The 23,107-nt window shown below is 50.5% G+C and overlaps 1 long non-coding RNA gene across 2 annotated transcripts in view; it reads right to left on the bottom strand.

Moving 5' to 3' along the window:
• Positions 1 to 1,030: 1,030 nt before the first annotated feature.
• LOC144289426 (uncharacterized) overlaps positions 1,031 to 23,107 on the bottom strand; it is a 42,102-nt gene continuing 20,025 nt past the window's right edge. Inside the window, exons 4-6 of one of the 2 annotated variants that reach the window (XR_013357302.1) lie at positions 10,862 to 11,139; positions 9,566 to 9,847; positions 1,031 to 3,993 (exon numbers count right to left, since the gene is read on the bottom strand). This is a non-coding gene — a long non-coding RNA (uncharacterized LOC144289426). The remainder of the gene's footprint in view (positions 3,994 to 9,565; positions 9,848 to 10,861; positions 11,140 to 23,107) is intronic. The other variant, XR_013357303.1, reaches the window with a different exon arrangement.

Genomic DNA, 23,107 nt, shown 5'->3' with positions numbered 1-23,107 from the left:
ATCGAAGCAGAGGACACAACAATGAACAAATAAAATAAACAGATGAAAACAAGCAAATCTTTCTACCTAAGCTACTATATTATGGGGGGAGCTGACATACAAACATTAATTCATAACGTATATCAGGAGGTGACAGGGCTGCAGAAAAAAATAAAGCAGGGAAGAAGTAGAGAGTGGTTGGGTGGAGTTGCAATTTTCAATAGGTTGGCCAAGGAAGGCCTTGCTGAGAGATGGCATTAGAGGGAAGACCTATAGGAAGTAAGGGAGAGGCTGGCAGGGGAAATATCAAGGGTGAGTCCTACAGCTTCACTATGGGGGAAATGGTAAGGAGGCCAGGTAGGGAGAGACAGCAGGGTGGGGGTCGGGGCAGAGGAGAAGGCAGGCATTGTGAGCATGGCTTTCAATAGAGGCAGGACCTGCTCTAAGATGTGACCAGGATATCTGTGCAAGGGGAGATGGGCTAGAAGGGAGTAGGAGGGAGAAGGAGCTCAGGGAAGGAGGATATTGTAGGACAGCAGGTGAGAGATAGCAGTGGCTGAGAAGATGGTGGAGCAGCAGAGGTGGGGGAATTAGTCTAGGTATACCAACCAGGTGAAGGTGGCCAGGTGTGGGGTAGTGGAGGCATGAGCGGCATCAGGAAGGCCCCAAGCCTTCAGGCCTGAGCATCTGAGAGCAGAAGGTAGAGCAGGGTGGGCACTCAGCCCTGCCATATGAAGGTAGAGATGCCAACCTGGTGTCCCAAGTAGAGCTGTGCAGGCAGCAAGTGGCATTCAGGGAGGAGTTACGTCAGATTCCCTGGGCTTGGGATCCCTGGGTGGCGGCGCCTGCCTTTGGCCCAGGGCGCGATCCTGGAGACCCGGGATCGAATCCCACGTCGGGCTCCCGGTGCATAGAGCCTGCTTCTCCCTCTGCCTATGTCTCTGCCTCTCTCTCTCTCTCTCTCTCTGACTATCATAAGAAAAAAAAAAAAAGATTCCCTGGGCTTCCCCCTGGGCCAGCACACAGTGGTGCTGAATTCAGCTATCTCCCCTGGAGGCCAGGGCCACAGCTCACCCTTCTTTTCAGGTCAGCCAGCATCAATTCTTTCCCCATGCTAGGCTGAGGTCAGCCTCCCTCAGACCCACTCCTCACCCAATGAGCTTCTTGCTACAGGACGCACAGACATTTATCCCATTACGGGATAAAGGCTGCTCAGGCAGCTCTTGGGAAGCCAGAGCAGGGGGAAGCTCTCACTCCCCACCTCAGGATGTCCAGCTTCAGCAAATAAAAATACAGACCTTCAAATTTCACATTAACAATGAATAATTGGATGGGATATTTCACTAAAAAAATTGCTCTTTGTTGATCTGAAATTCAAATTTAACTCAGAGTCCTTTGTCTGGCAACTCGACCCATAACCCTCAAGGGACAGGCCACACAGAGGCCAGAGGCTGGTGGCTTTGAAGCCTCCCTGTGCTCAGTCCCTCCCAGGGGCTGTGCATGAATCATCGGGGCCTCACAAGGACCTGGGATGGAGGCATCATTTTTCTCCTTTGAAGATAAGGGAGTTGAGCCTTAGAGAGAGGGCAAAATCTGTGAGGGATTCATGGAGGTGAGGAATAGGAGAGGGACCTGGATACAGAGTACCTGGCTCCAAAGTCCATGGCTGGCAGCTTACCTAGGACTTAGAGATCTCAATCCTCTCCCCAGTGTTGGAGGTGAATGGAAGTCCAGTCATGCACCCAGAACACAGACTCACAGGACACTGGCAAGTGCAAAGAGTTGTCCAGGGGTTGGTCAACACCAAAAAGGATCAGTAGGGACAATGAGAAGGCATTTGAGAACTATGGGTGCCTCCCCTAGAAACATGACATGGAGAAGACCAGTGTGGATCTCTGAAGATCTCTGAAACTGCATTTGTTATTTCCCCTTATAGTTCCCATCAACACTTCTAATGTCATTATGTTCTTAACTGTGTTCCTACCAGCCCCCAGACTGTCATCATTGCACATGACAGTAGACACTACCCTTTACTTTACTCAGGGTAGAGTAAAGATGGCCCTGATCCTTACCCCTTCTTTCTACCCTGCCCTCTACAATGTGATTGTGTAGCTCCTCCCATCAGTTTACCCCATCCCTTTAACTAATAGAATATACCGGAAATAACACTGGGCCCGTTCTAAGACAAGGCTTCAAGAGGCTTTGCATGTTTCTAATATCAGTCTTGGAAGTCTGTAACCAGAATGAAGGCCACTGGAAGGGTAAGAGGCCCCATGAAGAACATCTCCACCATCACAACTGAGGCCTCAGATATGTGAGTCCAGCAAAAACAGATCGCCTAAATTGCCAAGCCACAGAGTTGTGAGCTAAATAAATGATGGCTGTTAGAAGCCACAAAGTTTTGGGGTAGTTTGTTATGCAGCAAAAGCTAGCTGATACAGCCTCCACCTTCTCTCTGTTCCTTAGGTTCAAAACTTTTGACTCCTCTTTGACTGCCAAGAGCCCCTCACTCCATGTCTCTGCTACCAGGCCTCTCCTTCCCACTCCACACTGAGGGCACTCCTTTACCTGGGCTAGCCAAGATCACACAGCTAGCACTGAGCCGACTAGGATTCAATGCCCCACACTCTGTCTTCAGAGCCACCTCTTTTTTTTTTTTTTAAGATTATATGTATTTATTCATGAGAGACAGAGAGAGAGAGAGAGAGAGAGAGGCAGAGACACAGGCAGAGGGAGAAGCAGGCTCCATGCAGGGAGCCCGATGTGGGACTCGATCCCAGGTCTCCAGGATCAGGCCCTGGGCTGAAGGCAGACGCTAAACCGCTGCGCCACTGGGGCTGCCGCAGAGCCACCCTCCTAAATGTCCTCTGAACACCCACTACACAGCAGCGCTGTCAGGTTAACATGTCCTTAGGTTCCCCACAAGACCCTGAGCTCTGCCAACCAGGTAGAGGGCCTGCCTTGGTCATCCCTGTTGCCCCAGGAGCAAGACTGAGACCGGCTGTGTACGGAGGGGGAGGGGGCTCTAAGGAATAATCGTTAAAGATACAAATGATACATCCAGATGGAGTAGTGGTTAAGGGCAGGAGCTCTGCAACGAGCTGCCTATGTTTAGATCCGGGCTCTGTGCTTCAGAACTGGGTGTCTTGGGCAGGTAACTAATCCCAATGCCTTGTTTTCCCTATCTGTAAAATGGGGAGACCAGTGCCTTCATCACAGAGTCGTTTGTAAATAGTGAATGAAGTGAATACTCAGAACAGTTGGTGTTTAATAGACAACCCCGTGGATGGTGAGGGGCCTTGTGCAAGCTCACACAGCAGTGGCAGAGGCACGTGGCTCGTCATGTTCCCCACTCATCCTTATTTCATCCTTAGGGACATCTTGAAATGTGGGTCCTGCTTCTGGACCCCTGAATCAGGTCTCTGTGTCAAGGGCCCTCTCCCTCCTCCTGTGGCGTCAGCCCTCCCCCATCCTGGTCCACTGCTGGGACTGGGCCATCCTCCCCTGCTCCCTCAGCCTGTCTGCTCCCCTCTGACATCCTTTCTCCCTCCAGTTCTCACCTCCTCCCAGGAAATGTCACTGTGACAACATTGATAAATATTTATAAAGGCAGCCGAGGAGATAGGGCGCAAACAAGCCAAATAAATAAGCACATTTTAAAATACTGTGCTTGACAGTTGACTTCCCCTGACTGAGGATCTATGTGTGTGTGTGTGTGTGTGTGTGTGTGTGTGTGTGCGCGTGCGCGCACGCACTCTTGCCCAGGCATGTGCACATGCACACACGTGTGCACATTCATGCACAAGCTGCATGTCCTCACACATCAACTCACAGACTGCTAGCTCCTTCTAGGTCATCCGTGGGGATCAGTGGAAACTGTTCCCTCCACAGATGGGGAGCCTGAGGCCCCAAGAGGGATGGGCTTGCCCAGGATGCTCAGCAGGACAGTGACAGGTGGGGAGCTTCCATCCAGGCCAGCTTCATGTGTGCTGAAGTCCCCGCTTGGCCTGGTGTCTATAAACAGAGAACAGCTGTTAGCAAATGCATTAAGGGATTTCATGTTTACTCTGCTCTTATCTGAGGCAATAACTGTGGGTTTAGGGGAGATAGCCCAGGTCTGTTGCACAGGCCTGCCTGGCAGCAGGGCGTCTGCGCTGGCTTCTGCACACATGCTTGAGCCGCCTGCAGCATCCCAGCAGGGTATTTTCAAGGAAGGACAGTTCCCAGTAGGGCTCAAGCCTGGATTATCCTTCTCGTGGGACCTGCAAGCAGGATCCCCTATGTTTGGGAGGAGGCCTGGAGCCTTGGAGAAGTCCTTTCTCTAACCTGTGAGGTTTCTTAAAAGGCCCCAAAGCTAACAGCCTCTGTGTGGATTCTGTGATTACCATTCTACCCCCGAGGACGAGGAAATCCAGACCCATCTATATCTAGTTCACAGAAGATACTAGGCTTTTGACTCCTCCACCCACAGTGGCTCAAGGAGAGGCAGGGCAGGGAAGGGGGTCACCTCTGGCTGATATTGATGAGCACCAGGTGCCAAGCTCCTCAGGAAACTCATTCACAAAAACCCTACCACCCAGGCCTTATTATAACCCCCCCCCCGCCCCCAATTAACAGGAAGAAGCCCGGGACTCAGAGAGCCCCAGGGAACCAGCCAGCAGCAGCAGGGAGCCCAGCAAGGATGCCAGGTGTTACTGCCCTGTGCTCAGGGGCGCCCACTTGCCCACTTACCACCCTGACTGAACGGGGTGGAGCAGCACCACTGTCAATAGATCATGTTTTCAGAAGAGAGCCCTGCCTCCAGGAGTCTAGGTCCCCGGGGATGGGGACGCTGGTGCTCAGGCTTCCTGGGCAGGAGCAGCTGCCCTTTGCCGTTGGGTAGGAGGTCAGGCCTGTGTGGGCCTCAGCAAGTCCCACGGTCCCAAGGGTCCCAGGGTGCCAGCCAGCAGAGCTGTGGGGACAGGACATGCAGGGAGTGGGGCGGGTGGGACAGCAGCCTCTGCTGGATACCCTGGTGCCTTCTCCCTGGATCCCCCTGAGGCAAAGGCTCTCATAGCACCTCTCCCCAGACTCAGCTCCCTCCTGCCCTGCCCCTACCTTGAGTCAGCCTCCTCGCCACCCCCTCCCCCTTCCCCTCCACCCTCCCCCCAGCAGGCTCCTGGCCATGGTGGAGTCTCCCTACCATACACAGTGCCCACTCTCACTCACCCTCATGCCTGCTCCCGCCTGCCCTTGGGCTGGAAGCTGCCCCTGTCCATCCCAATCCCTCCACTGACCTGGGCGGGACCTCAGACCTGACCTCCATTATCTTTTTTTTTTTTTTTTCAATTTTCTTTATTTTTTTCTTTCTAGATTTTTTTTTTTTTTTTGGAGTTTGATTTGCCAACATATAGCATAACACCCAGTGCTCATCCCATCAAGTGCCCCCTCAGTGCCCATCTCCCAGTCACCCCATCCCCCCACCCATCCCCTTCCATTACCCCTTGTTCGTTTCCCAGAGTTAGGAATCTCTCATGTTGTCTCTCATATTTCCCACTCATTTTCTCTCCTTTCCCCTTTATTCCCTTTCACTATTTCTTATATTCCCCGAATGAATGAGACCATATAATGTTTGTCCTTCTCCGATTGACTTACTTCACTCAGCATAATACCCTCCAGGTCCCTCCACGTCCAAGCAAATGGTGGGTATTTGTCGTTTCTAATGGCTGAGGAATATTCCATTGTATACATAAACCACATCTTCTTCATCCATTCATCTTTCGATGGACACCGAGGCTCCTTCCACAGTTTGGCTATCGTGGCCATTGCTGCTAGAAACATCGGGGTGCAGGTGTCCCGGCGTTTCATTGCATCTGTATCTTTGGGGTAAATCCCCAGCAGTGCAATTGCTGGGTCATAGGGCAGGTCTATTTTTAACTCTTTGAGGAACCTCCACACAGTTTTCCAGAGTGGCTGCACCAGTTCACATTCCCACCAACAGTGCAAGAGGGTTCCCTTTTCTCCGCATCCTCTCCAACATTTGTGGTTTCCTGCCTTGCTAATGTTCCCCATTCTCACTGGTGTGAGGTGGTATCTCATTGTGGTTTTGATTTGTATTTCCCTGATGGCAAGTGATGCAGAGCATTTTCTCATGTGCATGTTGGCCATGTCTATGTCTTCCTCTGTGAGATTTCTCTTCATGTCTTTTGCCCATTTCATGATTGGATTGTTTGTTTCTTTTCTGTTGAGTTTGATAAGTTCTCTACAGATCTTGGATACTAGCCCTTTACCTGATAGGTCATTGCAAATATCTTCTCTCATTCTGTAGGTTGTCTTGTAGTTTTGTGGACTGTTTCTTTTGCTGTGCAAAAGCTTTTTATCTTGATTTTATTTAAATTCTAGTTAACATATAGTGTAGTATTAGTTTCAATGGTAGAACCTAGTGATTTGTCAGTTGCATATAACAACCAGTACTCATTACATCATGTGCCCTCCTTAATGCCCATGACCCAGTTACCCCCTTCCCCTGCCCCTCTCTCCTCCAGCAACCATAAGAGACTCTTAACTATAGGGAACAAACTGAGGGTGTCCCCCAATAACTTTAATCTTCACAAGCCCCCTTCACCTGGTGGTACTGCTCTGGGTGTGCAGATGTGGGCACAGTTTCCTGGAAGGGGAGTGGTGTGTTCTGAGGCAGCAGCCCCAGTGAGAGAGGCAGAGACACAGGTAGAGGGAGAAGCAGGCTCCCTGCAGGGAGCCCGACGTGGATCTCGATCCCAGGACCCCAGGATCACGCCCTGAGCTGAAAGCAGGTGCTCCACCACTGAGCCCCACCCCAGGCATCCAGTAACAGTTTCCTTTCTTTACTTCTTTTTTTATTTCCTGATCTGGGAGGTGATTTTTTTTTTTATAATAAGGAGGTTATTTTGGAAGAACAAACAGCAGTGTGAGCCCCTACTCTGACCTCGCTGGGACCCCTAGCAGGCCCCCTACCCTCCTTCATGTTCCTTGTCCATGAAGAAGGGCAGTGGCACCAAGGTCCCTGTAGCTCCCCTCCTGGAGCATCCCCTAGGCCTCAGACAGGTCTGTCTCCCCATATGTTCCTTTATTATTCCTTTGTGCCACCAATGACTTTGGGGCCCTGGGGCAGCTTTCCTAGGAAGGAGCCTTGCAGGGGTGTTGTATGGGTGCTTTGTTGGAGGAGGCCAGCTAGAGGAGGGGAACGAGGGACGGAAAGGGAGGGGGAAGCTGGGAGGGACAGGTTTCAGCTACATCTGCCTTTGCCGGATCCACTGAGCAAATGAGCCTGAGTAGCCCCAGAGCCGTCCCAGGTGGGGAAGGTAGCAGGATTGGAGTTTTGAACCCACACTCCATGTCAGCTCATCATTGGCTGCAGACCATTCACCCCTCGCAGGGAGGAGTGCAGTCACAACCCCCCAGGGACCCTCGGCAAGGGGGTGCCTGTCACCCCTGAGTGATGGAAGAAGGGGAAAAGGGGCAGCAGCAAGCTCCTTAGCAGCCACCATCCACATGCCTGGGGTTAAGCATGGAGCACCACCAGCATCCACTGCTGAGCACCCCCATGCCTGGGTCTGCCCGTCACCAGGCCTCGGGGAACACACATGTTCCGAGGACTGAGGTGGCAATAGGCACAGAAAGGGAGGTAACCCCAGCTCTGGCATTGAATGCCGGTTGGCCAGCTCCGCAGAGAAGGCCTGGCCCCATCCACTCGGCTCCTGCTGGCGTGGTCCACACAGACTCCCAGCCCCCTCCCTAGAGCTGAGAGCCAGCAACGCCCAACTCACTGCCCCCAGGTGCCTGCACCCCAGTCCACCTTGGGGGAGCAAGTACTCCGTCATGCATCCGGGACGCCTTTGGCAAAAGGAAGACACACAAAAGACACCCAGAGAGGATGCTGCAAAGCTTAACTGTCACTGATGCTGGGGTGGCCAGGACTGGGGGGGCCGGGCTCAGGGGAGCTGCTTGGGCTGCTCCAGGGCTGGGCCCCAGCAGCTGGTGGCTGGCAAGTCTGACCCCTCTGGGCTCGTCTTTGTCTGCCCCCAAACCCAGGCCCGAGGATGCTCCAAACATCCAGCTGTGCTGGGTTCTGCAGGATGAACCAAAAGCCCAAGTACCTCCCTGACCCCTCCAGCCATCCCACCCCTGCTCCCCTTCAGCCCCAGCAAGGACCCTGCCTCTCGGGTCTCCCCAGCCCTGACCCTGCAGCTGCCTCTTGGCCTCCCCACCTCCCAACAGTCCCCTCCGTAACATGGCTAGAAGAGAAAAGGGGCCCACAACCCTTCAGAGGAACACGGCTCAGCCCTCCAGAGGAGCCCCCAAACCCTCCCTACTCCCAGCGCCCACCTCTCTCCCCAGCCTTGATCCTGTCACAGAGCCTGTGCACTTCCCTGGCAGAGAGGAGGAGGCCTAGAGCATGCCGCCCCTCCTCCTTCAGTGCCCTTCTGGAAGCCTGCAGACACCCAGGATACAGTACTCCCCAGAAGGAGGACCCAGGGGAGAGGATGGAGCTGGAGAGGTACAAGATGTCGTGGGACCACGACTGAGAACGACAGGCCTGCCATTCCTATAATGAACCCGGTGGGGGAGTGCTCTGCGCCAGGGGGACATCCAGTGCTACACACACACGCACACATAGGTACCAATTCAGGCCACAAACACACACATGTAGATGCACACACCCAAGGCACAGACACACATAGAAATAAGTATAAACGCAGGAAGCAGGATACATGCCATAAAAGCGTGTCCTCAGAGACACACAATTTAGACACAAACACATAGACACACATAAGGTACACATGTACTCGTGCTCACAAAACACACAGAAATAAATAATATACAGGCACATGCCTGCATGATACCAAGGACATAAAAGCACACACACACGTGCAAATGCGCATATAAAACCTGGCCACAAACCGAGGCTGCTCCAGACACACACTCCTGCACCACGTGTACTGTATGCAGTCTCCCTCCATCTCTTGCTCTCTCCGTCTCCCTCGCTGCCCCCCAACTCCACTTATACACTGGCTCACCATTGTCATGAGACAGCCCAGAATAGAGGGTCCCCCACCTCTGGCTCCCCCTCCCCTTCCCCAATTAGCCCTGGAAACAGGGGCTGCTGGAACTGCTGGAAGAGCCAATTCAGCCTGGGCCCCGGGCGTGCCTGGAGCTAAGAAGCACCTGTCACTTCGAGGATCCCTCTCAGCTCACTGACATCTCCCGCCCCAGCACAGCCCAGAACGTCCACGGAGCCAGCGCCACCACATAGAGAGAGGCAGGAATGCTCCCTGCAGGAGCCTGTCCCAGCCCTCCCATAGCCCAGAAGTCCTCCCCACAACTGTCCATCCACCTAGCAAATATTTACTGGACACCTACTGTGTGACAGGCACTCACCAGGCTCTGGGGACGAGATGGGGAGCAGAGACAGACAGCCCAGCCCTCATGAAGCCGATGCTTTAGTGCCAGACAGACAAGCTCATCAAATCATCACAAGATTGACGGTCGGATTGTAGCTCCACCTGGAGTGACCCCAACCTCGGAGAAGTCAGGGTAGCTTTTCCTGGGTCTGAAGCATCTCACTCACCTGGGTGAGGCGGGATGAAGAAGATTCTGGGAGGAGGTCACGGGGAGTACACAGGCCTTGGCCTGGTCTGGAAGGAGCGAGAAAACTGGGCAGCCGCATCTTTCCCTCCTTGGCACGTAGAGCTGCCGGCTAGGCGGGTGCCTTGGGTCACAGCCCGTCCTCTGAGACCCTCACCACTGGACCACATGGCTCTGGTCCTTCATGATCCGGAATGCTGCACAGCAGTTCTGGGAGCTGGGATGGAGGCTTTGAGCTGGGAGAGTCATTGCAAAGATGTGGAAACTGAGACCCCAAATCCCCAGCACCAAGGCACCAGGTCATAGTAAGGGAAAGAAGCATCCAAGAAACAGCCAGTTAGCCAGAGTACCTTCTAGAGAAGCTGGTCCAGTCTTCTGGTGCAGTTGGGGAAACTAAGGACACATCCACTCTCCCTACCCGGAGGACAGGTGGGCAACAAGGGCAGAAATGAGACTGGCCTTGAGGGACTGAAGGGGTCTCAGTGGGGCACGTATGTGGGTGCATGTATTCACACGTGTGGAGGGCCAGGGACGTGAGGCAGGCATTGAACATGGACAGTGCCTGTTCTGATTGGTCAGCCCTCATACCACAGACCTGGTTGATGTTTAGCAAAGCACCCCGGTCTCAAATCAGACAGCGGGCCCAGGTGAGGCTCTAGGGAACATCTGGTAGCTGGGCTAGCTGGGACAAGGAGCCGTGGCCACAGCAGTCCAGGCACAGAGCATGTGTGGGCTGCCAGGTTTAGGGCCAGTGCTGAAGTGCTGAAGTGGACAAGGACAGCAGGAGTCATTGTGTGAGGAGCTTCCTGAGTGGACTTCCAGGAAAGAGCCACTGCTGGGCTTCTGTGCACCCAGAGCAGGTAGGAGAGGCCGTGGCAGAGAGGTCCTGATGATACATGGCCCAAATACCCTCTTGAGTGCACAGTGCTGGTCAGCAGACCCTGTCCTGTAGAATCAGAGGGCCCAGGTCCCCTGAAACAGGCTGAAAATTCAATCATGGGGGCCGGGCTGCTGCACAGTCGTATGGGAGCAGTGCTGGGAGGAAGGGGCTGCCACTTGCCTTGTCAGGAGGGACAGAGCCTTCTCTTAGGAGCCCCTTGTTCTCTAGAGGGCACTGCTTGTTCACTGAGCATAAATAACAATATAGCAGCTAGCTTTCGCTGCATAACAAACCACCCCAAAACTGTCTTAAAACAATAGCCATTTCTTATTTAGCATTCCATTCTGCAGGTCAGCTGGGGGCTGGTCTGACCTAGGTCTTCCACACTTTCCCAAGTACCTGTGATCAGTTCAAGAGTGGCTCACTGCCATGTCTTGATGGCAGCAGTTCTGTTGGCCATTGCACCTTGACTCTCCACTTGGCTTCTTATTCTCTGGCTGCAGGTTAGCCCAGGCTCATCCCTAGGACAGTCTTGGGTTCAAGGGTAGCAAGAGGGAGCAAGCTCCAGCATGCAGGTGATTTTCCAGTGTCTGCCAGTGACGCATTTGCTGATGTCCCATTGGCCAAACAAGTGATGTGACTTGCCCCCAGGGCAGAGGTGGAGAAGTAGACCCTGGCTGGAGAAGAGGAACCACAGGGTCCCATTGTGAAAAGGAGCAGGACTTGTGGCCATTTCTAAAATCAATCAATCAATCAATCAATCAATCAATCAATCAGGGGACCACACCAGAAGACATAGATGGGATGAGGTGGCCCCTTTCGACCACCTAGGGGCTGCAGCCAGATGCCCAGAGGGGTGGGGCTGGCAGTGCACGTGGGGGAGACATCCCAGGTATGGCACAGGAGGAAGCAGCAGGGACTGTGGCTCGGTTGGCTGGCAGCCCTACTGGGCACCACCCTATGCTGTCACGTGAGAACACGGGCCCAGTGCTCCCTGACCTCCCATGTTTCAAGAGAACTCAGATATCTACGTGTTTATGTGAAATCTAATGAATCATTGTCAAGCAATTAAAATTTTCAGGATACTACAGAGCGTATTCATACACAGAAATACTTCCGTAACAACAACACGGAGCAAAGGAGCCACCAGCCCCGCAAATGGAGCTCACAAATGTGACTTTGACTTTTAGTGAGAGGCCACAACACCTGCATCCCAGGACCTCTCGCCAGAGGGCTCGGCCTAGTGGCTGGCTCCATGCAGCAAGCATTTCCCTGGGGCCCTACCGAGGCGCAGGCAACGTCCCCTCTCTCAATCTGCATGGGTGTCCCCCAAGGGAAATACATGTGGAGTGTCGGTGCACATGCTACAAGGAACTTCGACCTGAATAAAAATTAAAAAGCAAAGCCCATTCCACCAGGGAGACGAAGCCAAATCTGCAGACCGGCCGCGACCCAGGGAGCCGCCCACCCTTCTGCTCCAGGGGCGTGGCAGGGTGGAAGGCTTGCCGGAGCCGGGCATGGGAGCTACACACCGTAGCACCTGGTGGTGAGACGTGTGGGACAGAGGAACTGTGCCCGAAGGGTTACCATGTGCCCACCCTTCTTGCACGTGCCTTCTATTTATTAACTCATTTAGGTCAGACTTTGCAACAACCTGGTGAGGAAGGATCTATCATCATCATCATCATCATCATCATCATCATCCCATTTTACAGAGGAGGAAACCGAGGGGAGGAATGGGGAGGTGAAGCTGTGGCATCCAGGCTATGGCCCTGAAACCCTGCTGCATTTTGTCTCTCGAGTCAGGGGCTGACATATGCTATCTCGTGGGGGCTGACATGGCCTAAAGGGGGCAGCTCCCAAATGGCCTCCACAGTGAGGGGTGCGGGGGGATGCAGATGGTGGGTGGCATCAGGCAGGCCCAGGTGCAGGACACCCCTACAGTCTGGCTCTGGTATTTGGCAGGCCGCGGTGCTGTCAGAGTGGCCTGATGCTGGGGACAGAGAGTGGGGAGCATTCTGCTCATTGCAGGTGGTCTCCTCTGAGGCTCCTCTGAGGCTGCTCTATACCAGCCAGGGATGTTCTTCACACACCTGGACACTGTAACCCGGGTGAGGCATCTGGGTTGGAGGGACTGAAGGGATGCAGACATCAGTATTCATCATTACTGGCTCCCAGCTCAGCCCTGGCGGCCCTGGGTCTCGGGGTATGAGAGGCACGCTCAGGCCGGGCAGGATGAGAAGGCCCAGACTCTGCTCCCACCCACAGTGACCACGTTCAGGGGTGCCTGAGGGACACAAGTGGTGATGGACATGGCCAGAGCTGGTCTCCCTTGCGGTTGCCCTCCCAGCAGGTTGGAAGCATTGTTCTGACGGTGTTAGGGACACAGGATAAGACAAGGCAAGGTGCAGAGGCCCAGAGGGCAGGTGGAGGGCCAAGGTCAGTGTGGCAGGAACAGCTGGGTTACATATCAAGAAAGCTCCCAAATCTCTGGCAGCCTGCACTTGGGGCCTCGCCCAGCAAGGCCTCCCGGGAGGTGGGCACCAGGGTGTGGCCTGAGCTCTGTGCAGCTCCATTTCCAGTACAGGCGTCCCTGTACCAAGAAGCAGGACAGCTGAAGCTGTCCCTCTGGCTCTTCTGCAATGAGGCCACGCACAATGGGGCTTCACCTGCTTTCTGGGTCTTAGGCAGCCCTGAGCAGGCATCGCCCCTCGTGGCTCCCGCAGGTATTCATTCTAGCGTTCCCCAAACCCAGCCCCACCCAGCATAAGGTCTGGTCCATGCTTCTTGCAGGGAGGCAAGGGTACTGCCTTGCTGCCTCTGCTGGCCTGGGGCACTGTGCAAATTGTGGGGTCCAGTGGGTCCCAGGCAAGGGACAGAGTCTTCCTGGGGAAGTAAGAGGCTCAGAGGTCAGTGTGCGGGGTAGGAGAAGCCGGGGTTATAGCAAGGGTGCCAGGGAGACCAACATACCAACTGCAGGCCGCCCGGCAGGAATAGAGAAAGCCTCTGGCCGGGCCATCGTCTGGCGCCTGGTAAGGATCCAAGCATCTCCCACACCCCCTCCCCCTGGGAGGGACCAGACAGGCGGAGAAAGACAAAGCACTTTTGTTCGTGGTCATGTTCATCAGGAAGCCAAAGTTACCCTGGTTCCACCTGAACAAAGCAGAGAGGGCCAGGAACCTCCCACGGGGAGCCCACCTGGGTGCCACCCCTGTGCCTGGAGTCTCCATTTGTCACCTACACAGCTTCCGGACAGCTCATCAAGCTCAGGCAGGCACACGGGAGTTCAGAGGCTGCACATCCCGCAGGCACATCCCTCCAGGGGCCCTTGACCCGCCGCCAGGACAGCCAGGCTTGCTGTCCCAGAGCCGCCAGAGCGGGGGCCCTCCCTGTGCCCGCCGCTCCCAGCAGCCTGCGGGGGCCGCCGCGGACAAGCCCACTCTGAGTTTGGGAGAAAATGAGGAGCAGGGGAGCTTAGGTCAGCTTCTCGAGGAGGAAGAAAAGAGACCAGAATCCTCGGGACCGCGAAGGGGCGAGGGCGGGCGCCGCGTGGCAGAGACAGCGGGTAATGGGAAAACTTTCTTCAATTATGTGAAGAAGAGCGAGAGCGCGTCAGCCGGGCTACAGGCGAGCAGGAACCGATAACGGTGACGGGGAGAGGCAGCCGCTTAATGGGTTTTTCCCTCCATCAGTTAACCCGAGCCAGTGGCCCCAGTGACAGCGAGGGGCGAGGCGCTGGGGGAAGGGCACCGGCTCAAGGGCCCCTCTGTGCTCTTTTCCTGTCCTGTGCCTGGTGACAAGGGTCTCAGGGATGGGGTGTCGGGCTCTTGTGGTCAGTTCACCCACCTGGGAGGGGCCACAGGGCTTGGCAGGAGGGGCTGCCCGGGCACCCTGGCTCCCTACCTGAGGGCACCTGCCCGTGGCCACACACAGACGTGACCACTCACATCCAAGTCACACGTGCACCAACTGTCATACACAGATGCCCAGACCCAGACATGTACAGACACACAGCTGGGCAGGCAAAGCACATCTGCTCACGCGCTCTTGTGGACACACACACACTCACTCCCGGAGATTCACACATCCAGACACCAAGCACATACACACGTGTTCACAAAACACACTCCGACATGCTGCTCACCAAACACTCAGACGTAGACACAGAGATTCACTCAAATGCACATGAACACACAAGGACACAAATCACACATGTGCACACACACATACACAGATGCTCACACTCAGAAACACATAGAAACACTTACACACTCATACACTCACCACACACTCAACATTCAAAAATACACACACAAATCATGCTGCAGACACACACCCCGAATAATCCCCCTCATGCAGACACAGTGACCAAGCCCCACTCCCCACAGGCAGGTCTGCAAAGCCACACACACTGTGGCCCCTGCTCACACCCACCCAATATCATAGTCTTATAGTGTGCTTCTCCCTCACCACCTGCCCCCCGCCTCGCCTGGCCCTCTTGTCTGGGATAGGCTCTCTCCCTCCCCATCAACCTCATCTCACCCCCACCCATCCAAAACTCATCCCAAGGGAAAGAAACCCCCCCTCAGCACAGCTCTGACTCCAACAGGCCACCCTCCCATTCACTGAACCTCTGTGGCCCCGGGCAGTCTTGATCTCGGGGCATCCCACCCACCCTGAGCCCACACTGACTTCCATTCCTCATTCGCCCATTTAGCACATGTGTCCTGAGGACCTATCAGGTTCCAGGACTGTATTCTATTCAGGATACTGCAAACAGCATGGGCCAAGCTCCCACTTCATGAGACTTGCGTTCTATGAGGAAGACAAGCCATGTGCAGGAGCCGAGATATTGAAGCGGAGCCTAAGCATGTGCAAAGAGATAATTACCACACAAAAGCAAAACACAGCAGGTGAGGCAGGGACCTCGCAGGGTGGGGGTTATTGGGTGCTCATGAAAGGGCTCGCTGAGAACAAGGCAAGGGGCTCCGGGCAGATGGAATACCAGTGCAGAGACCAAGGGGATCAACCCAGGAACACTGGGGCGTCAGCTAGAAATATGGCCAAAGGAACAGATCACACACCACGGGAGGCAGAACGGGCCTGGCACCAGGAGACCACCCAGAGGCTCTGGTAGTGACCTGGCCAAAAGCCAGGCATGCAGGCAAGAGACGTGGCCGAGTTCTGGGTATACTTCATGCCAGAGCCAAGAGGTTTCCCTGATGGATGGGCATGAGAGCAGAAGGCAGCAAATAGAAGGAAGCTGGCTGTGGCCATTGTCTGAGACAAGGAAACCTGAGATGGGGACAGAGGACAGGAGTCCCCCCTAAGACACTGTAGTAGGTGGGAAAGTGCCCCCTGCAAAGATATCTCAATCCCCACAATATGTCACCTAACCTGGCAAAAGGGACTTTGCAGGTATGATGAAGTGAAGAGCACTGAGATGAGGAGATTATTCTGGATTATCCAGGGGGGCTTAATGTCATCACTTGGGTCCTTGTAAGGAGGCATAAGGAAGCAAGAGGGTCAAAGAAGGAGAGAGTAAGGCAGATTGGAAGCTGCTTCACTGGCTTTGAAGGAAGGTGGCCCAACAGCCAAGGAACGCAGGGCCCTCTGGAAGCTGAAAAGGCAAAGAAACCAATTTTCCTCTAGAGTCCCAGAAGGAACATCATCCTATTGACACCTCGATGCTAGGACTTGGACCCCCAGAATTGCAGGGAAGGAACGCGTCGCTGAAGCCATGATGTTTGTGGTTATTTGTTACAGCAGCAGGAGGAGACCAACACGGACTCGGGGATGGTAAGAGACAGCGGGTACTGGACTATGTCCAGTAGGGGATGGTAAGCAGGACCTATACCCACAAGTGTGGGGTTCTGTGGAGGAGGCCCAGCGGAAGTTGTAAATTTGAAAGGAAAGACCTCCTCAGGGTGGCCGGAGGGGCTGTTGGAAGCCCTGGTGCTGGGTGAGGCCCCGGAAACCTGTGTAATAGACACGGGAAGGGGACCAAGCCTGAGCACGCACCCCAGGGTGAAGAGGTCAGAGAGGAATGAAACCAGAGGAGGAGGCCGACAAGAAGGGTTTCTCCTGTAAGTCAAGTGGAGAAAGTGCTTCAAAAGCAAGAGGAGATTAGAGGAAGTGTGGTTTATCCATCCGTGCAGCAGAAACCACTCAGCAACAGAAAAGAATGCATCACTGATAACAAGCGCAGCGTGGGTGAGCCTCAAAACCACCGTGCTGGCGAGACAAGCCCTTACGCTAGGGGACGTGTGCTGTACGGTTCCGCTTACAGTCACTCTGGAAAATGCAAAATGTCCTGGAGTGACAGGAAGCAGACCAGGAGTTGCCTGGGGCTGTGGCTGGGGGCGCATGAGGGGATGTTGGGGGCCGATGCCGGTGTTCTATAGCTTGAGTGTGGCGGTGGTCACGTGGTGAATGCCTCTGTAAAAACTCACTGACTCGCACACTTCAGTGAATGCAATGTATTACATGTAAATTATACTTTTATAAAGCTAACTTAAAAAAAAAAATCAGCAGAGGGCACGATCCACTTCAACTTCTACCGATAGATGAAGTAGGATGAGGCTAAGAATCCCTGACCCTATGCCACCATTTGGTGAATACAAGCCAGACAGAAGTGGGTTGTGATTGTCCAAAGCCATCAGGACAGTCTGTCACTGGGACCAGCAGTTGGCCCAAGCACAGGCCCGTGACCCAGCAATGGGCAGTGCTCTGTGGGGAAGTCACCCAGGGGTTTCTACAAGAGCATCTCTCCTAGTATAAGATTTGGCAATGCAGGAAAGTCTTTTGTTCCCACCTTTTCGTGCCCCAGGGGGATGCAGTCAGGTGACCATGGGATGCTTACTGCAGTAGGCACCTTCCGACCACAATAAGAGAGCAGGAGAATTTGGGGGACTCTCACACCCAGTCTGGTTTTGTAGATCCCCAGGACAACCTCAGACTGGTTACTCTCCATTCTGCGACTTCTACACACCCATTTTTTGCCCAGGAGGTCAATCCCCACACATCCCAATCAGCCCAGCTGCTTCCCAGTGTCTCTGGCAACCAAAAAAAAAAAAAAAATTCTAATATTGTCTAAAATGGGGGGACCCTAAAAGTTCTGTGTTTGACTACTGAATCTGGCAACTAGAAAAAGAAGGGCAAAAGAACATGTCAGAAAAGCTGAAAATAGTTAAGCTAAAAATGGAACACGTGAACTTCCCAAAACCTTGAAATACATAAAAAGCAAATAAGATGTTAAGGGGAACAAAAAGCAGAAACCAGAAAAGAAGGTGCCAGAAGCAAGCCTGAAATTGCTAATTACAACAATACATGTTTAGCTTCTTGTTTTACAGTAAGTCTAAAGCAAACCTGATTAAAGAGTCCACCTTTTCATATCGAGTAAAACAAAATCAAGCTAAATATTGTTCACGAGAGACATTTCCAAAGCAAAGTTACAAAAGATAAATATATACTAGGGTATAAAATTAAAAGGAAAGCATGGGTCAGATATTAATTTCAGATGTAGCCACAGAGGAGACAAAAAGCATTACACTGACAAGGAACACCAAACTGTCATGAAATTGTATGCACCAAATTACGTCTCATTTAAATATAGAAAGTAAAATCTCGTAAAAATATGAGAGAGTTTGGTGAATATACTAATTGAGGACTATAATTCATTTCTCACAATCTTGATAGACCAAATAGGCAGAAAGGAAGAAGGCAGTAAAGATTCTGAGTAATATTATTAACAATGCGTGTGGGTGTGTTTGAAGGGGAGGGGTATGTATTATAAAATTTGAACCTCACAAACAGAAAACTTGTCTTCCTTTACAACATCCCTCGAATAAACTGGCCAGATATTTCACCATCAAAGTATCTAAATAAATACTTTTAACAGAAAACAAAAGCAGAGGAACTGTAAGGATAACATTCTCTGGCCTCAATGCAACACGACCAAAGATTTCATTTTTAACCACAGAAGTTTCCAGAAAGATCTTTCAGAAAGTTTAAGGACAACTTGAACAAATAGAGACATGTGCCTTATCCTTGTTTGGCAAGATTTAATCTTCATATGGTATTTATATAAATTCCACCCAGACTGACCTCTCAAGATGATACAATTCAACTTGAAGTCCAAATGAGATTTTTATCTTTTTGACTTTGAAGAAATCATTGCAAAATGGACCAGAAAAATTTAGTTCATGAATGGACAGGGAAATGTTGAAAAAAAGTCAACTGAGGAGGTGCTTGTTCTCAGATATTAAAATCCATCATAAAGCCATAATCCATAAACGTGTGCCATTGATGCGGAGCCATTAAGCCCATGGAATGGGCCAGAGCGTGAGGACACGGCCAGGTGCTCACACGATGCTCCCACATGACAAAGGGTCTTTCTAGGCAATGAGAAACAGTGGGTCAAGGCGATAATAAAATGAAATAAATTCCAGGAAAAAAAGGCAAACTAACTTAAAGACAAACCATAAAATATCAATGAGTGTCTATAAATCTTGGGGTGGAAAATGCTGTACCTAAGCATGACATCCAGAGCAAAAATCACAAAAGATTTACAGATCTGACTACAAACATCTTTAACTTCTGTATGTTTTAGTTTAAACAGATGAAACAAAACAAAATGAAAAAGAAAACAAAATGAAAAGGAGGTGATGAATTTGGGGAAAGGACTACAATCTATTGTATCCAGGTAAGGGGTTAATATTCTTAACATATAAATAATCAAGGAAGTATTAACATACAAATAGAAAAATGAGCAGAGTATGAACAGTTTGCAATAGGAAAAATAGAAATACCAAAAGGCATTTGAAAAAACTGTCAGCCTCATTAGTATTCAAGTACATGCAAATTAAAGCAACCAGCTATCATTTTTCACCTATAAAATTGGCACTTTATTATTACTATCATTATATTCAATGTTAGCAAGGGTATGGAAGTATGGGCATTTGTACTTTCTTGGTGGAAACATAAAGTGGTAGAATTTTTTAGAGGGCAATTTCATTTTCCGTATCCGAGCCCATTTTGCATACCTTTTGACCCACCCATTCTTCTTGGAGAAATTTGTCCTAAAAAAATAATGAACTACAAAGCTGTTGATTGCAGTGTTTTTTGAATGGCAAATAAGTAGCCTAAATGTCAACTAATAGGCAATCATTGGTTATATAAAGTCATGTATTTTCATACAGCGGAATTCTATGCCACCATCAATAATGATATCATACAAGTACGGACACCATAACTGTATTGTGAAGTGAAAAGAGTGATTAATAAAAAGCACATACCAATAATTTCCTGGTTTTTGTAAAGAAAATAAGAAAAGATGTACGCTAAAATATTAACACCAATTATCCATGGCTGGTGAGATTGTGAGCAATGTTTACTTGCTACATTGTGGTTATTTTAATTTTAACATTTTCCTACAGTAAACATACATTAATTGCTAAATAAAAATGAATGTTTAAAGAGCAACAGGGGCAACAGGGGCTTGGATAAATTATAATACAATCACAGTCACAGTCAATGGCCAGGAATATTTTTGTGGCAGAATTATATTCGTTGATATGAAAAGATGGTCATAGTACATCATTCAATGAAAATAGAACATTACAAAACAGTGTGTGCGCTATAATCTCATTTTGTTTAAAAATAGAAAATGTGTCTATTTATATGCATAGAAAAACGGCAGAAGATTATAAAATGAAATATTAGGAATAAAAAAAGAAATATTAGGAATAGTTATCTCTGGTGGGTACAGTGGAGTGAGTCTGTTTTTGGCTCTGTGGATCTCTGCATTTTCTAAGTTTTCTGCAGCAAAAATGTATTAATTTTATTATTAAAAATTACATCCATCAAGGGATCCCTGGGTGGCTCAGCGGTTTAGTGCCTGACCGGGGTGTGATCCTGGAGTCCCGGGATCGAGTCCCACATTGGGCTCCCTGCATGGAGCCTGCTTCTCCCTCTGCCTGTGTCTCTGCCTCTCTCTCTCTCTCTCTCTCTCTCTCTCTCTGTCTCTGTCTCATGAATAAATAAAATCTTTTTAAAAAAATAAAAAATTTAAAAAAATAAAAATTACATTATTTTAAAGAAAATGTTCACACCCTCACATCCCATAATTCTATGATTTTTGTCCCAAGGAAATAGCCCATGCTTATACTTGTTTCCTCAAGCCAGCAGCTCTCACCTAGGAGGATAGTGTCCCCCAGGAGAGTTGGCAGTGCCTGGGACATTTCTGGTTTTCACACTGGGGAATGGGAATGCTAGTGGATCTTAGTGGATGGAGGCCAGGGATGTGGCTAAACATCCTACAATGAGCAGGATGGTCCCTACAGCAAAGAACAGTCAGGCCCCAAATGTCAATCATGCTGAGGTTGGGAGACCTGCCTTATATCATTATTTCTTTTTTACTACTTAAAAGACAAAATATTCCCCACCACCCTATCTTGAATCTTTCAAAGAGGGTCACAGTCAGAAAAGCCCAGAAGCTAAAGGCATCTAAAAAGCCCGTCCAAACTTGTCCTCTATGCACAAAGAAGCTTCAAAGGCTCTGGTTCATAACCCAGGAACACTTCTCAGAATCACCAACCCTTCCACCCTGCACAGACTGCAAAGCCTCCACAGCCAGCTCCCCCGTGGCTCCCAGTGGCTCCTAGTGGCTTTCCAGACCTTACCCCACCCCTTCAGCTCTCTGCCAAAGTGGCCCCCTTTCCCCAGCATCTCTGGCTCTACTCCTTTCTGTTCATGCCTGGGATCCTTCACCACACAGACAGAACAGGGAAGCAAAGACAATACTTTTTTTTTTTTTTTTTTTTTTACTGGAGGGCAGGAGGCACTTACTGTGCATGCCAAATAACACATCTGTAGATATATAACCCAATGAATAAGAAAGAAATTAAGCTTTGCTAATATTTATTATATGGATTGACTTTAGGATATGTATATAATTTATACATAAACGAACATATATTGGGGGTGCTGTACTCAAAAAAATAGTTTTTGGCGAGCTGTGCAACTCAAATCATTTGAAGGTGACTGGCATGGAGGAACAGGAAAAGGAGGACCTGTGCTCTTTTGGGGGTAGCCTGGGATAGAAGGAAGAATACAAAACAACAATAACTCTTGTCCCCATCACAGTGTGATTTTCAGAGTAATTCTGAAATGTTTACCACCTAGCAAAAGCTCATATGCATAAATTCTACTTGCTTTGTGATTCAGAAACTCCTTCCTCTTAACCCAAAGCCATCCTGCAACTGAGACCATAGCACAAGGATGTTCATCTTCTCATCTTCCGTTCTGGGCCATGGCTTGTCCCTTCCCCAGGCTGTGTATGGGATGAGGGAAAGTGGCTTCTGAATATAGCAATGGCCAAATCTAATTTTTGCTCATCATTTTATTCCTAGTGCCTAACACTGCAACAGCCACTTAGGCATTCAATACATATTTGTTAATTGGATGGATAGATGGGTAGACATACAGGTGGCTGGATAGGTGGAACAATGGGTAGATACACAAAGGGAAGAATGGGTAGATGGTGAGCAGACGGACAAATGAATGGATGGATGGACAGATGAATAGATGGGTGGATGAACAGACAGATGAGTGAGTGGATGAATGAATAGACAGATGGATAGACAGGCAGACAGAGAAGTAGATGGACAGATGATGAATAAATGGATGGATGGATAGATGGATAGATAGATAGATGGATGGATGGTCAGGCAAACAAACAGATGGACAGTTGGGTAGGTGATTGTGTAAATGGAAAGAAGGATGGATGGAAGCCAGTTATTGTCCTGAGATTTGATTTAAACTGCTGTGCAATCAGCCTTTCTTCTATCGTCTACTCCTGGAGTGCACCATTGGACCAGAGAAAAAGTTGGTGGCTCCTGTCAGAAGCAGACCCACCTCAAATCCTTAGTGGCTAGCATAGCCAACAACAGCTGCTGCAAGGAACCAGAGCATGAGGTTGATGAGATTAGCAATCAAATACTCTTTGAGCTTCAGTATTTCTGCCTATAAAATGGGACTAGTACCATTACTTCTAGGATTGTCATGAACATTCAGTGATATAAATACAGCCCCTAAGGGATGCCTGGGTAGCTTAGTGGTTGAGCATCTGCCTTCAGTTCAGGTGGTGATCCCCGGGGTCCTGGACATATAGTAGGCCCACCACAGTAAATGGTACCTATAAGGACAAGCTGTGAGAAATTAAAGGAGGTCTCTAGCCTCAGAGGTGTGTAAAGGTCTCCTAGAGGAAGTGACACCTGAAGGATTAGTAGGGATTTCCAAGAATGTGAGGTATGTGAGGGGAGGCTGCCCCAGGCAGAAGGAAAGCCTTTGGGAGAGGGGGAGGGAGCACAGTAGAGGATGCTGCCAGAGAAGTCTGCAGGGGTTCTTGCCAGGCACTGAGGTTAGGTGGTTAAATTCTGCATCTATTCCACCCCTATGAATAATCTAATCCATCACAGTGTCCCTTTCTCTTGCCAGTGACTGGTTTAGGATGGGATGTGTGACCCTAATCTGACCAGTGAGACTTTAAAAATTTATGGGAGGATAGAGATATTGCTGGAAAAGACTTCCCCACTCTTAAGAGGTACATACATGTGAAACAGTATCTCCCTGCTTGGTTGTTCT

This window comes from Canis aureus, chromosome 19 (assembly GCF_053574225.1).
Source record: "Canis aureus isolate CA01 chromosome 19, VMU_Caureus_v.1.0, whole genome shotgun sequence".
Taxonomy (NCBI): Eukaryota; Metazoa; Chordata; class Mammalia; order Carnivora; family Canidae; genus Canis; species Canis aureus.
Note: the sequence above shows the minus strand (reverse complement) of the source record. Positions and strands in the feature narration are given on the sequence as shown.